At 40.1% G+C, this 13,359-nt stretch overlaps 1 pseudogene; it reads left to right on the top strand.

Annotated features, from left to right (window-relative positions):
• Window positions 1–830: 830 nt before the first annotated feature.
• LOC120101252 (small nucleolar RNA SNORA2/SNORA34 family) lies at window positions 831–953 on the top strand (annotated as a pseudogene).
• The last annotated feature ends 12,406 nt before the right edge of the window (window positions 954–13,359 follow it).

The following is a 13,359-nucleotide window of genomic DNA, read 5'->3' as shown; positions in this document are numbered from 1 at the left end:
ACCTAGAAAAATAGTGAAATTGAAAATGAAATGTTCCTCCAGCCCTCTTTTGGTGTTAACTCTGTCATTTACACAATTCTAAAAGGATTTACTGGTTTAAAATGAATCTCAGTGCCTAATGTGATCATGAGGTTAGAAATGTTAGATTTTATGTCACTGATAATACATTCTATGAACACAAAACAATAAAGTATATCCAAGTGTCAATGGAAAGAGCTCAATGATTAAGAAATTTCTTCTGAATGCTGAAGATTAAAATGTAGTATGACTTATAAATATAATTTTTATGATTTATTTTTATTGTTTTTTGGTTTTGTTTTGATTTTATTGTGTAGCACCAACATGAATGTCTTCACTTAATTTCTTAAAGAACAATAGTTCAATGCAAAGGCATATGGCATGATATTCGCTACCATTGTTAGATGAGTTTTAACCCCTGACTTACATAATGTCTGATTCTAGCACCTTCCAAACTTGAGAGTACTAGAATTGTATTCCTATAAATAATATAATCTTGCACATAATGTTGGACTAAGAGTGAAGAGAGAAACGTGTCTATGGAGTATACTATACAAATGCTGGACCTCCTAGCAAGCTATCCCAAGACTATTATATTCTGCTATGTCCCATACTGTGAGTGCTCATTATTTTCTTATTTCAGTTTTGTGGACATGTTTTCAGAAACATGTGGACATTTATGATTCTACACTGTTAATTTGTTATTCATCAACACCTGAGAATATTAGAACATGGAAAGATAATGCGTACTCTATAAGATACTCTCTCAACAATAGTTTTTATATTTTCACTTACCTTTTAATTTAAAAAAGTTGACCAGCAGTTGTACTGTAGCTGTTGGTTTCAAGCAGATGCCTAAAGAACTGTCTTCCTGTGGTTTATTGGCTATTCTGGACTTCAATAGAGAGTGACTATTCCATTTGGAAGAAACAACTCCTTGTTCTGTCTGGTTAGACAGATTCAGTAATGACTGATTCTTAGGAATAGCAGAGTACTGGGAAAAGTACTGGAAATAAACTAATTACTTAAAAAAAGTTATGCCATATATTTTAGTTACTGTTTTCCCTCCCCTTAGTCTTTCCACATCTTTCCTATCCAACTCCATGCCCTTTTTCCCCATGCTTTAAAAACAAAATAAACAAAACAGAAGAATAACAGGCAAAAACGAACAAACAAACAAACAAAAAAACCCAAAAAGGCAATAAAAACAATAAAAGAAACAGAAGCACACACACATAAAACAGAATATTGGAAAACATTCAACCAAATGATAACAAGTAAAAATAATATGCTACAAATAGAACTACAGTTTTTCTAATGAATTGGATTTATCAAGAGTTGAAAGTATTGATCTATGATTAGTTAGAATAAAAAGCACAGACAAATGACAGGCAAAATAATATATTCTATGACTAATAAAACTACTAGAGAAACTGAATGAAGAAATCCATCTGATTTGGCAAACATGTACTATTCATTCAAAAGACCCTACCTTTATTCCCACTACCCACACTACTTGGTGTCTAACCAAAACCACAACTCTGACTCCTGTGATGAGATGTTCTATTCTTGTCTTTGAAGACACCTAAACACATTTAGGGCTACCATAAGTATAATTAAAAACAAACCCATTGAAAACACTGATGTCGTTTTGATTTATGGCTGTGGACTGAGTTCACATACTCTCGTATTATGCCTACTCTAGATTGCTTGGAATGATTGATAATTATACTTTAGAAATCAAGACAATGCAGAGAAACAAGAAATTTCTTCTGACTACCAACACTAAAGTAATTACTTTTACTAGAAATGTAGAAGACCACAAATATGAAAGTTTTGTCAAGTACATCGAAATATGAATATCAATCACTCCCTGTCTTAGTTTCAGTTGAGGACTCAGAAGAAGCTACTAGCTGTCATTGTGAAAACCAAATCCTATCTTCAGGACACAAAGTTAGATCTTCAGTGAAAAGCAACAATTTTCTACCGCTGTGTCTTCTTCCTTCAACTGCAATTAGAATTGAGAAGAGAAGGGTCTGAAGAATAATTCTTAAGAGACACTTGTGATGGTCCCCTGCGAAAGCTACAGGAAAGTCAAAAGTCAAAAGACTTTCATTGAGATCCTCTGAGAATGGGAAGACTTGAATGGTTGTTAGACCTTTAAAGGCAAATTCCAGGTGTGTGATTGACTTGAGATATCAAAGATAAAGGAATTTACAGCAGTTAAGCAAGTGTTCCTATCCTACATCTGATAGAGGGGTAATACCCAAAACATACAACAAACTCAAGAAGTTAGACTCCACAGAATCTAATATTCCTATTAAAAAATGGACTACAGAACTAAACAAAAATTTTTCAACTGAGGAATATCAAATGGCCGAGAAACACCTAAAGAAATGTTTAGCATCCTTAGCCATAAAAGAAATGCTAATCAAATCCACCCTGAGTTTCTACCTTACCTCTCTCAGAATGGCTAAGATCAAATCTGAGTTGACAGCAGATGCTGGCGAGGATGTGGAAAAAGAGGAACACTCCTCCATTGTGGGTGGAGTTGCAAGCTGGTATAACCAATCTGGAAACCAGTCTGGAGGTTTCTTAAAAAACTGGACATAGTACTACCCAAGGATCTAGCTATAACACTCCTGGGCATATATCCAAAAGATGGTTCAACATATAACAAGGACACATGCTCCACTATGTTCTTAGAAACCTTATTTACAATAGCCAGAAGCTGGAAAGAACCCAGTTGTTCTTCAACAGAGGAAAGGATGCAGAAAATGTGGTACTAGTCACCTACCAAAAACCATAACTGCATGAAATTCTTAGGCAAATGGATGGAACTAGAAAATATCATCCTGAGTGAGGTAACCCAATCACAAAAGAAAACACATGATATGCACTCACTGATAACTGAGTATAAGCTCCAAAACTCGGAATACCCAAGATACAATTACAGACCGCATGAAGTTCGAGAAAAAAGAAGACCGAAGTGAGGATGCTTCACTCCTTCTTAGAAGGTGGAACAAAATACTCACAGGAGGAAATACAGAGACAAATTACGGAACAGAGATTGAAGGAAAGACCATCCAAAGACTGTCTCATCTGGGCTTCCAACCCGTGTAGAGTAGTCGAACTCAGACACTATTGCACATGCCAAGAAGTGCATGCCTGATGTAGCTGTCTCCTGAGAGGCCCTGCCAGAGCCTGACAAATACAGAGGCAGATGTTCGCAGCCAACCAATGGACCAAAATTGTGTCCCCATTAGGGGAGTTAGAGAAAGGACTGAAGGAGTTGAAGGGCTTTGCAACCCATAGGAAGAACAATATTAACCAAGGGATTAAACCACCAACCAAGGATCGATGCCCTGGTGTAGGGGAATGCCAAAGCACGGAGAAGGGAGGGAGTTGACTTGTGTGTGTGGGAGCACCCTCATCGAAGCAGGGGGAGATAGCAGGTTTCTGGAGGGGAAACCAGGAAAGGGGGTAAATTAGAAATGTAAATAAAGAAAAAATACAATAAAAAAGAGAGAGAGAAAAAAAAAGAAAGCACTCCTCACTGATGCCATAATTTTCTTGGACCAGATGTGGATGGAAATGAAAGCTATTTGTAGTTGTCTTTAACTAAAATTGGCCTTGGAAAAACAGTTGAGAAGATGAAGTGTCCGGAACTAAAGAATGTGTTTCCAGAACTCAAGGGAGGGGTGCAGTATTAAAGAAATGGTAATTGTCTCTTCACATTGGAGCTACAGAACAAAGTCACCAAGAAGTGGCAAATAAAATTAAGAAGAAAGGGGATTAAATGATACTTAAAAGTTTCATCTTTAGATGAAAATGGAAGCATCATTTAAGAGCTAATTCTTCCTTTCAAAAACCTGACTTGAAAGAAGCAAGAAACAGTCAACTGGCTGTTGTTGTTGTTGCTGTTGTTGTTGTTGTTGTGTTGTTGTTGTTGTTGTTGTTGTTCTTACTTGTTACTATTAATTCTTAATAACTAAAAATAAGAGTTATTTATGGGTAAAATGGAATCATTTGCATTTTACCTAAAGTTTATCTGAAGAATAAGTTTAAATTAGTCGCTTCATCCCAGGCATGCAGGGATGGTTTAATATACGGAAAACCATCAACGTGATCCATTATATAAACAAACTGAAAGAACAAAACAACATGATCATTTCATTAGATGCTGAGAAAGAATTTGACAAAATTCAACACCCCTTCATGATAAAAGTCCTGGAAAGAATAGGAATTCAAGGCCCATACCTAAATATAGTAAAAGCCATATACAGCAAACCAATTGCTAACATTAAACTAAATGGAGAGAAACTTGAAGCAATCCCACTAAAATCAGGGACTAGACAAGGCTGCCCACTCTCTCCCTATTATTCAATACAGTTCTTGAAGTTCTAGCCAGAGCAATCAGACAACAAAAGGAGGTCAAGGGGATACAGAACGGAAAAGAAGAAGTCAAAATATCACTATTTGCAGATGATATGATAGTATATTTAAGTGATCACAAAAGTTCCACCAGAGAACTACTAAAGCTGATAGACAACTTCAGCAAAGTGGCTGGGTATAAAATTAACTCAAATAAATCAGTAGCCTTCCTCTACACAAAAGAGAAACAAGCCGAGAAAGAAATTAGGGAAACGACGCCCTTCATAATAGACCCAAATAATATAAAGTACCTCGGTGTGACTTTAACAAAGCAAGTAAAAGATTTGTACAATAAGAACTTCAAGACACTGAAGAAAGAAATTGAAGAAGACCTCAGAAGATGGAAAGATCTCCCATGCTCATGGATTGGCAGGATTAATATAGTAAAAATGGCCATTTTACCAAAAACGATCTATAGATTCAATGCAATCCCCATCAAAATACCAATCCATTTCTTCAAAGAGTTAGACAGAACAATTTGCAAATTCATCTGGAATAACGAAAAACCCAGGATAGCTAAAACTATCCTCAACAATAAAAGGACTTCAGGGGGAATCACTATCCCTGAACTCAAGCAGTATTACAGAGCAATAGTGATAAAAACTGCATGGTATTGGTACAGAGACAGACAGATAGACCAATGGAATAGAATTGAAGACCCAGAAATGAAACCACACACCTACGGTCACTTGATTTTTGACAAAGGAGCAAAAACCATCCAATGGAAAAAAGATAGCATTTTCAGCAAATGGTGCTGGTTCAACTGGAGGTCAACATGTAGAAGAATACAGATCGATCCATGCTTATCACCCTGTACAAAGCTTAAGTCCAAGTGGATCAAGGACCTCCACATCAAACCAGACACACTCAAACTAATAGAAGAAAAATTAGGGAAGCATCTGGAACACATGGGCACTGGAAAAAATATCCTGAACGAAACACCAATGGCTTATGCTCTAAGATCAAGAATCGACAAATGGGGCACCCAAATCCCGTGGGAGGGAGAGCTAAACCTTCAGAGAGGCAGACAAGCCTGGGAAACCAGAAGAGACTGCTCTCTGCACACACATCTCGGACACCAGAGGAAAAAGCCAAAGACCATCTGGAACCCTGGTGCACTGAAGCTCCCGGAAACGGCGGCACAGGTCTTCCTGGTTGCTGCTGCTGCAGAGAGCCCGTGGGCAGCACCCCACGAGCGAACTTGAGCCTCGGGACCACAGGTAAGACCAAATTTTCTGCTGCAAGAAAGCTGCCTGGTGAACTCAAGACACAGGCCCACAGGAACAGCTGAAGACCTGTAGAGAGGAAAAACTACACGCCCGAAAGCAGAACACTCTGTCCCCATAACTGACTGAAAGAGAGGAAAACAGGTCTACAGCACTCCTGACACACAGGCTTATAGGACAGTCTAGCCACTGTCAGAAATAGCAGAACAAAGTATCACTAGAGATAATCTGATGGCAAGAGGCAAGCGCAGAAACCCAAGCAACAAAACCAAGACTACATGGCACCATTGGAGCCCAATTCTCCCATCAAAACAAACATGGAATATCCAAACACACCAGAAAAGCAAGATCTAGTTTCAAAATCATTTTTGATCATGATGCTGGAGGACTTCAAGAAAGACGTGAAGAACTCCCTTAGAGAACAAGTAGAAGCCTACAGAGAGGAATCGCGAAAATGCCTGAAAGAATTCCAGGAAAACATAAATAAACAAGTAGAAGCCCATAGAGAGGAGACACAAAAATCCCTGAAAGAATTCCAGGAAAACATAAATAAACAAGTAGAAGCCCATAGAGAGGAGACACAAAAATCCCTGAAAGAATTCCAGGAAAACACAATCAAACAGTTGAAGGAATTAAAAATGGAAATAGAAGCAATCAAGAAAGAACACATGGAAACAACCCTGGATATAGAAAACCAAAAGAAGAGACAAGGAGCTGTAGATACAAGCTTCACCAACAGAATACAAGAGATGGAAGAGAGAATCTCAGGAGCAGAAGATTCCATAGAAATCATTGAATCAACTGTCAAAGATAATGTAAAGCGGAAAAGGTACTGGTCCAAAACATACAGGAAATCCAGGACTCAATGAGAAGATCAAACCTAAGGATAATATGTATAGAAGAGAGTGAAGACTACCAGCTCAAAGGACCAGTAAATATCTTCAACAAAATCATAGAAGAAAACTTCCCTAACCTAAAAAAAGAGATACCCATAGGCGTACAAGAAGCCTACAGAACTCCAAATAGATTGGACCAGAAAAGAAACACCTCCCGTCACATAATAGTCAAAACACCAAACGCACAAAATAAAGAAAGAATATTAAAAGCAGTAAGGGAAAAAGGTCAAGTAACATATAAAGGCAGACCTATCAGAATCACACCAGACTTCTCGCCAGAAACTATGAAGGCCAGAAGATCCTGGACTGATGTCATACAGACCCTAAGAGAACACAAATGCCAGCCCAGGTTACTGTATCCAGCAAAACTCTCAATTAACATTGATGGAGAAACCAAGATATTCCATGACAAAACCAAATTTACACAATATCTTTCTACAAATCTAGCACTACAAAGCATAATAAATGGTAAAGCCCAACATAAGGAGGCAAGCTATACCCTAGAAGAAGCAAGAAACTAATCGTCTTGGCAACAAAACAAAGAGAATGAAAGCACACAAACATAACCTCACATCCAAATATGAATATAACGGGAAGCAATAATCACTATTCCTTAATATCTCTCAATATCAATGGCCTCAACTCCCCAATAAAAAGACATAGATTAACAAACTGGATACGCAACGAGGACCCTGCATTCTGCTGCCTACAGGAAACACACCTCAGAGACAAAGACAGACATTACCTCAGAATGAAAGGCTGGAAAACAACTTTCCAAGCAAATGGTCAGAAGAAGCAAGCTGGAGTAGCCATTCTAATAACAAATAATATCAATTTCCAACTAAAAGTCATCAAAAAAGATAAGGAAGGACACTTCATATTCATCAAAGGAAAAATCCACCAAGATGAACTCTCAATCCTAAATATCTATGCCCCAAATACAAGGGCACCTACATACGTAAAAGAAACCTTACTAAAGCTCCAAACACACATTGGACCTCACACAATAATAGTGGGAGATTTCAACACCCCACTCTTATCAATGGACAGATCATGGAAACAGAAATTAAACAGAGATGTCGACAGACTAACAGAAGTCATGAGCCAAATGGACTTAACGGATATTTATAGAACATTCTATCCTAAAGCAAAAGGATATACCTTCTTCTCAGCTCCTCATGGTACTTTCTCCAAAATTGACCATATAATTGGTCAAAAAACGGGCCTCAACAGGTACAGAAATATAGAAATAATGCCATGCGTGCTATCGGACCACCACGGCCTAAAACTGGTCTTCAATAACAATAAGGGAAGAATGCCCACATATACGTGGAAATTGAACAATGCTCTCCTCAATGATAACCTGGTCAAGGAAGAAATAAAGAAAGAAATTAAAAACTTTTTAGAATTTACTGAATATGAAGGTACAACATACCCAAACTTATGGGACACAATGAAAGCTGTGCTAAGAGGAAAACTCATAGCGCTGAGTGCCTGCAGAAAGAAACATGAAAGAGCATATGTCAGCAGCTTGACAGCACACCTAAGAGCTCTAGAACAAAAAGAAGCAAATACACCCAGGAGGAGTAGAAGGCAGGAAATAATCAAACTCAGAGCTGAAATCAACCAAGTAGAAACAAAAAGGACCATAGAAAGAATCAACAGAACCAAAAGTTGGTTCTTTGAGAAAATGAACAAGATAGATAAACCCTTAGCCAGACTAAGGAGAGGACACAGAGAGTGCGTCCAAATTAACAAAATCAGAAATGAAAAGGGAGACATAACTACAGATTCAGAGGAAATTCAAAAAATCATCAGATCTTACTATAAAAACTTATATTCAACAAAACTTGAAAATCTTCAGGAAATGGACAAATTCCTAGACAGATACCAGGTATCGAAGTTAAATCAGGAACAGATAAACCAGTTAAACAACCCCATAACTCCTAAGGAAATAGAAGCAGTCATTAAAGGTCTCCCAACCAAAAAGAGCCCACGTCCAGACGGGTTTAGTGCAGAATTCTATCAAACCTTCATAGAAGACCTCATACCAATATTATGCAAACTATTCCACAAAATTGAAACAGATGGAGCACTACCGAATTCCTTCTATGAAGCCACAATTACTCTTATACCTAAACCACACAAAGACACAACAAAGAAAGAGAACTTCAGACCAATTTCCCTTATGAATATCGACGCAAAAATACTCAATAAAATTCTGGCTAACCGAATTCAGGAGCACATCAAAACAATCATCCACCATGATCAAGTAGGCTTCATCCCAGGCATGCAGGGATGGTTTAATATACGGAAAACCATCAACGTGATCCATTATATAAACAAACTGAAAGAACAGAACCACATGATCCTTTCATTAGATGCTGAGAAAGCATTTGACAAAATTCAACACCCCTTCATGATAAAAGTCCTGGAAAGAATAGGAATTCTGGGCCCATACCTAAACATAGTAAAAGCCATATACAGCAAACAAGTTGCTAACATTAAACTAAATGGAGAGAAACTTGAAGCAATCCCACTAAAATCAGGGACTAGACAAGGCAGCACACTCTCTCCCTACTTATTCAATATAGTTCTTGAAGTTCTAGCCAGAGCAATCAGACAACAAAAGGAGATCAAAGGGATACAGATCGGAAAAGAAGAAGTCAAAATATCACTATTTGCAGATGACATGATAGTATATTTAAGTGATCCCAAAAGTTCCACCAGAGAACTACTAAAGCTGATAAACAACTATAGCAAAGTGGCTGGGTATAAAATTAACTCAAATAAATCAGTTGCCTTCCTCTATACAAATGAGAAACAAGCCGAGAAAGAAATTAGGGAAACGACACCCTTCATAATAGACCCAAATAATATAAAGTACCTCGGTGTGACTTTAACCAAGCAAGTAAAAGATCTGTACAATAAGAACTTCAAGACACTGAGGAAAGAAATTGAAGAAGACCTCAGAAGAAGGAAAGATCTCCCATGCTCATGGATTGGCAGGATTAATATAGTAAAAATGGCCATTTTACCAAAAGCAACCTACAGATTCAGTGCAATCCCCATCAAAATACCAATCCAATTCTTCAAAGAGTTAGACAGAACAATTTGGAAATTCATCTGGAATAACAAAAAAACCCAGGATAGCTAAAGCTATCCTCAACAATAAAAGGACTTCAGGGGGAATCACTATCCCTGAACTCAAGCAGTATTACAGAGCAATAGTGATAAAAACTGCATGGTATTGGTACAGAGACAGACAGATAGACCAATGGAATAGAATTGAAGACCCAGAAATGAACCCACACACCTATGGTCACTTGATTTTTGACAAAGGAGCAAAAACCATCCAATGGAAAAAAGATAGCATTTTCAGCAAATGGTGCTGGTTCAACTGGAGGTCAACATGTAGAAGAATGCAGATCGATCCATGCTTATCACCCTGTACAAAGCTTAGGTCCAAGTGGATCAAGGACCTCCACATCAAACCAGACACACTCAAACTAATAGAAGAAAAACTAGGGAAGCATCTGGAACACATGGGCACTGGAAAAAATTTCCTGAACAAAACACCAATGGCTTATGCTCTAAGATCAAGAATAGACAAATGGGATCTCATAAAACTGCAAAGCTTCTGTAAGGCAAAGGACACTGTGGTAAGGACAAAACGGCAACCAACAGATTGGGGAAAGATCTTTACCATTCCTACAACTGATCGAGGCCTTATTTCCAAAATATACAAGGAACTCAAGAAGTTAGACCACAGGGAAACAAATAACCCTATTAAAAATGGGGTTCAGAGCTAAACAAAGAATTCACAGCTGAGGAATGCCGAATGGCTGAGAAACACCTAAAGAAATGTTCAACATCTTTAGTCATAAGGGAAATGTTAATCAAAACAACCCTGAGATTTCACCTCACACCAGTGAGAATGGCTAAGATCAAAAACTCAGGTGACAGCAGATGCTGGCGAGGATGTGGAGAAAGAGGAACACTCCTCCATTGTTTGTTGGATTGCAGACTGGTAAAACCATTCTGGAAATCAGTCTGGAGGTTCCTCAGAAAATTGGACATTGAACTGCCTGAGGATCCAGCTATACCTCTCTTGGGCATATACCCAAAAGATGCCTCAACATATAAAAGAGACACGTGCTCCACTATGTTCATCGCAGCCTTATTTATAATAGCCAGAAAATGGAAAGAACCCAGATGCCCTTCAACAGAGGAATGGATACAGAAAATGTGGTACATCTACACAATGGAATATTACTCAGCTATCAAAAACAACGAGTTTATGAAATTCGTAGGCATTGGTTGGAACTGGAAAATATCATCCTGAGTGAGCTAACCCAATCACAGAAAGACATACATGGTATGCACTCACTGATAAGTGGCTATTAGCCCAAATGCTTGAATTACCCTAGATCCCTAGAACAAACGAAACTCAAGACGGATGATCAAAATGTGAATGCTTCACTCCTTTAAATGAGGAAAAAGAATACCCTTGGCAGGGAAGGGAGAGGCAAAGATTAAAACAGAGACTGAAGGAACACCCATTCAGAGCCTGCCCCACATGTGGCCCATACATATGGAGCCACATGGATGGCTCAGCAAAGAAGTGCAGACCGACAGGAGCCGGATGTAGATCGCTCCTGAGAGACACAGCCAGAATACAGCAAATACAGAGGCGAATGCCAGCAGCAAACCACTGAACTGAGAATAGGACCCCCGTTGAAGGAATCAGAGAAAGAACTGGAAGAGCTTGAAGGGGCTCGAGTCCCCATATGGACAACAATGCCAAGCAACCAGAGCTTCCAGAGACTAAGCCACTACCTAAAGACTATACATGGACTGACCCTGGACTCTGACCCCATAGGTAGCAATGAATATCCTAGTAAGAGCACCAGTGGAAGGGGAAGCCCTGGGTCCTGCTAAGACTGAACCCCCAGTGAACTAGACTGTTGGGGGGAGGGCGGCAATGGGGGGAGGGTTGGGAGGGGAACACCCATAAGGAAGGGGAGGGTGGAGGGGGTTGTTTGCCCGGAAACCAGGAAAGGGAATAACACTTGAAATGTATATAAGAAATACTCAAGTTAATAAAAAAAAAAAAGAATCGACAAATGGGATCTCATAAAACTGCAAAACTTCTGTAAGGCAAAGGAAACTGTGGTTAGGAAAAAACGGCAACCAACAGATTGGGAAAAGATCTTTACCAATCCTACAACAGATAGAGGCCTTATATCGAAAATATACAAAGAACTCAAGAAGTTAGACTGCAGGGGACAAATAACCCTATTAAAAAATGGGGTTCAGAGCTAAACAAAGAATTCACAGCTGAGAAATGCCGAATGGCTGAGAAACACCTAAAGAAATGTTCAACATCTTTAGTCATAAGGGAAATGCAAATCAAAACAACCCTGAGATTTCACCTCACACCAGTGAGAATGGCTAAGATCAAAAACTCAGGTGACAGCCGATGCTGGAGAGGATGTGGAGAAAGAAGAATACTCCTCCATTGCTGGTGGGGTTGCAGACTGGTACAACCATTCTGGAAATCAGTCTGGAGGTTCCTCAGAAAATTGGACATTGAACTGCCTGAGGATCCAGCTATACCTCTCTTGGTCATATACCCAAAAGTTTCCCCAACATATAAAAAAGACACGTGGTTGCTGCCGCCGCAGAGAGCCCGTGGGCAGCACCCCGCGAGCGAACTTGAGCCTCGGGACCACAGGTAAGACCAACTTTTCTGCTGCAAGAAAGCTGCCTGGTGAGCTTGGGACACAGGGAGGCAGAATTCCTCTAGCACAGGGCACGTCCTGTGTTTACTGGAAGTCCCACACCCGCGGATCCCAGCCTGCAGCAGCTCTCTGCTCCCAGACCCCGTGGGAGAGAGACCCGACTGCCTGGTCAGGTGGGCACTCCTGAGGCTGCAGAGCGGAAGAGACCACCAACACTGCCCACCCCTGCCCACATCCCTGGCCCAAGAGGAAACTGTATAAGGCCTCTGGGCTCCCGTGGGGGAGGGCCCAGGAGCAGCAGGACCCCTGCCTGAGACACCACCGGAACCTGAAGGAAACAGACCGGATAAACAGTTCTCTGCACCCAAATCCCGTGGGAGGGAGAGCTAAACCTTCAGAGAGGCAGACAAGCCTGGGAAAACAGAAGAGACTGCTCTCTGCACATACATCTCGGACGCCAGAGGAAAACACCAAAGGCCATCTGGAACCCTGGTGCACTGAAGCTCCCGGAAGGGGCGGTGCATATCTTCCTGGTTGCTGCCGCCGCAGAGAGCTAGTGGGCAGCACACCCCGAGCGAACTTGAGCCTCGGGACCACAGGTAAGACCAACTTTTCTGCTGCAAGAGACCTGCCTGGTGAACTCAAGACACAGGCCCACAGGAACAGCTGAAGACCTGTAGAGAGGAAAAACTACATGCCCGAAAGCAGAACACTCTGTCCCTATAACAGGCTGAAAGAAAACAGGAAAACAGGTCTACAGCACTCCTGACACACAGGCTTATAGGGCAGTCTAGCCACTGTCAGAAATAGCAGAACAAAGTAACACTAGAGATAATCTGATGGCGAGAGGCAAGCGCAGGAACCCAAGCAACAGAAACCAAGACTACATGGCACCATCCTGATTGAGCTAACCCAATCACAGAAAGACATACATGGTATGCACTCACTGATAAGTGGCTATTAGCCCAAATGCTTGAATTACCCTAGATGCCTAGAACAAATGAAACTCAAGACGGATGATCAAAATGTGAATGCTTCACT

Source organism: Rattus norvegicus, chromosome 2 (genome assembly GCF_021556685.1).
Source record: "Rattus norvegicus strain SHRSP/BbbUtx chromosome 2, alternate assembly SHRSP_T2T, whole genome shotgun sequence".
Classification (NCBI taxonomy): domain Eukaryota; kingdom Metazoa; phylum Chordata; class Mammalia; order Rodentia; family Muridae; genus Rattus; species Rattus norvegicus.
The sequence above is the reverse complement of the archived record's forward strand: the minus strand, read 5'-3'. Positions and strand labels throughout refer to the sequence as shown.